This window comes from Contarinia nasturtii, unplaced genomic scaffold (assembly GCF_009176525.2).
Source record: "Contarinia nasturtii isolate CC-2019 unplaced genomic scaffold, AAFC_CNas_1.1 Cnas_scaffold_410, whole genome shotgun sequence".
Classification (NCBI taxonomy): domain Eukaryota; kingdom Metazoa; phylum Arthropoda; class Insecta; order Diptera; family Cecidomyiidae; genus Contarinia; species Contarinia nasturtii.
This window is the reverse complement of record NW_022197764.1, coordinates 2041-4851: the sequence shown is the minus strand read 5'-3', so window position 1 is coordinate 4851 and position 2811 is coordinate 2041. Positions and strand designations below refer to the sequence as shown.

At 31.3% G+C, this 2811-nt stretch overlaps 1 long non-coding RNA gene across 1 annotated transcript; it reads left to right on the top strand.

Annotated features, from left to right (window-relative positions):
- Positions 1-627: 627 nt before the first annotated feature.
- LOC116338398 lies at positions 628-1452 on the top strand. The gene is made up of 3 exons (XR_004200891.1): positions 628-781; positions 1168-1247; positions 1310-1452. It is a non-coding gene; the product is annotated as an uncharacterized LOC116338398 (long non-coding RNA).
- Positions 1453-2811: the final 1359 nt, after the last annotated feature.

Here is a 2811-nt window from a genome sequence, read left to right as displayed (position 1 = left end):
AAACTGGTGAAATTTTTTCAATTTCGTTTACTCGAGAAGTTGCAAGAAAAAGTATTTTATGGGAATAAAGTTCAAATATTATAGTTGATTAATTTGTCGTGAACAAAATACATTATCTCCAAGTAATTTAATCACAGTGCGAGTGGATAGAATGGGCCAATTGATAAATCGGCTCGAGAAAAATTTCATAGAAAAATCTCATATGCAAAGAAATATTGAGGAAAGATAGTGCAATCAGAGTTTATTGGTTATAGTGTTATCCCAATTTTTTCGTTGTAATCAATTTCATTTAACACAGCGTACGTAATGGCCAAATATATCTAGTCATTGAATGCACTGTAATTTGTGTCAAGTTTACTGTTGATGTTTTTTCATGTATAACGTACACCGATAATATTATTTGTTATGTTGAACAATCACGTACTAATGTGTTCGCCACTCTGTATCAACATAAACATCCAGGAATTTTTTTTGTCTTTCACTTTATTCCAAAAATATGCCATGAATTTGAACGACTACGTGTTTTATATGCTTGCTATAGACAATAATAAAGAGAATAATAATAATAATAATAATATTAAGCATTTGAAATTTTGAATATAGATTAGACATTGCATTTCTTAAATGACATTAATAAACTGCTGTTCAACACATGTGCACATAAGACTGAAATTTTCAATTTCTGCAAAAATGGTGTTTTCTATAAAACTTCTAATATGTGTGCTAGCTTCAATGTTAATACATATCCTGTGTGAGCCCAGACAATCGAAATTTACACAAGGTTTGTGCATTATTAATCACAGTTTTGAACTATTTTACATTTGTGTGATTTTATATTATTTTATCAGTGAAAAAGTGAAAAAAAAAATCATGTGGAGAAGAGCTACAGCTAAAAGAACTATTTAACATAATTGTGTTTTGTAACCTCATGATAAATACATGAAGCCATTAAGTAGCCAAAAAACTGAAATGATTTTTTAATAATTGGAATGAAAGACTTCTCATTCTGGTGCGAAATAAGAAATCATTTATTCCAATTATTATGACTGGTGTAGTAGTCCCACAACATATTCAACACTTTGAATGAAATAGTTACTTGTTCCGAACAACCATGTCGGCAAACAATTTTTTATGTTTTCACTCACAAATACATTTTATTTTTTAAAGCTTGCTTAAAATGGGCAGAAGATAGCCTACTAACTACAACGATGGGACAAAAAATCGACGAATTAGAATTCCTTTCCACAGTAAGTTTTTGTATAAAATGCATACGTTCTCTGCGTCATCTATAAATTGTTTTCTTTTTCAGGCGGCTCTTTTTGTCCTCAATAAGAGTATGTTTACACCAGTAAAGTTCGCATGCACTGCGGTACTAATTTCTCATAAGAAATTGATAACATCAGGTCATTGCGTGTCCGACCCAATCGAAAAAATTCCATTATTCATTCGATTTACGGCAAGTGTAATTTATAATTACACATTTTTCACATTTTAATAAGTTTTTCATTTAAAATTTTATTTTCAGAAGGATTACACAGATGAAAAAGACTTTAAAGACTATTACGTAAAGGTTAATTAAATTTAAAACTTTCTCTGTTAACTCTGCATGCTTGCTAGGGGCGGACCTTAATTACGACTATTCGCAATTTGAAATTGCATTTGCTGGATTCGGTGTTGGTTATTTTCATGAGGATGGAATAAAATCAGAAGGAGTTGAAAGTGAGTAATATCAATATTAGAATTGATTCGAATTAGTTGATTTCCTTTTTTATCATTATTCAGACAAGGCATATGCATTCATAAACGGTCCATTGCGGAAGATATCAATGAAAAAAGTTGCAGATGCGTCAATATCAAAAGATATACAAGGTGTATATGATGTATTTACGTGGGCTAACTCTAATCTTGAGGGTATGGTTTGCGCTGGTGACTCCGGCGGCGCTGTTCAAGTTGAATATTTTGGCGGCCTAAATATGGTACTTGGCATCGCAAAGGCAGGTAATACTAAAGAACTTTGTTCAATGCAGACAGCTTTTATAAACGTGACAAAAGAACAAAAGTGGATTGAATCAATAGCATTTAATGATTTTTAACAGAATTAAGCTTATTACCTTTCATAAATATTTCACTGAATAATCCGATAAAAAATACAAACTTTCTTTTAGTTTATAGTTTTACCAATTAAATATCAAACTGTCAAAACTTTGCAAACATATATATATGAAAACAAAATAAAAAAGAGAAAATAGAATACACCGCCAGAACATTGGTTGTTACATTTATTGTTGTTGTTTTTAATACATTCATATTGGGATCAGAACGATCGGTTGAATTTACAAAAATATCATTATTCGCATTTACAGCATCAATCAGTCTAGCAATTGGTAAAATCGACAATTAAAAAAACTTCACTTTTTTGGGTTGATTTCAAACTATCCTAATGAACTGCGGACCATCGAACCGAAATATCATTTATTCTCATAACTAATCGTATAGGGGTGAAGAACGGCAAATTTTTTCGTAAATTGTTTTTAAATACTCTATTAGGGTGGCCCAAACTGTTTTTCACTATGAACACCTTAGCTTCCAATAGCTTAAAGTTATTTTGGGGTGGAATCTAGAAAAACTGCATTTTCAGATTTTTGATACCATCGAAAAAACCAACCCTGGGCTATCTACCCTGCCAACCCTGGGCTATACGAAAATGGCCATTTATGGCCCCTTTTTGGAAATTCATGTTTACAGGAACTTGTCAGGTCATTTTTCAATAAATTTGGCTATAATGTTGAAAGATAGCGAATTTAGCGTTTT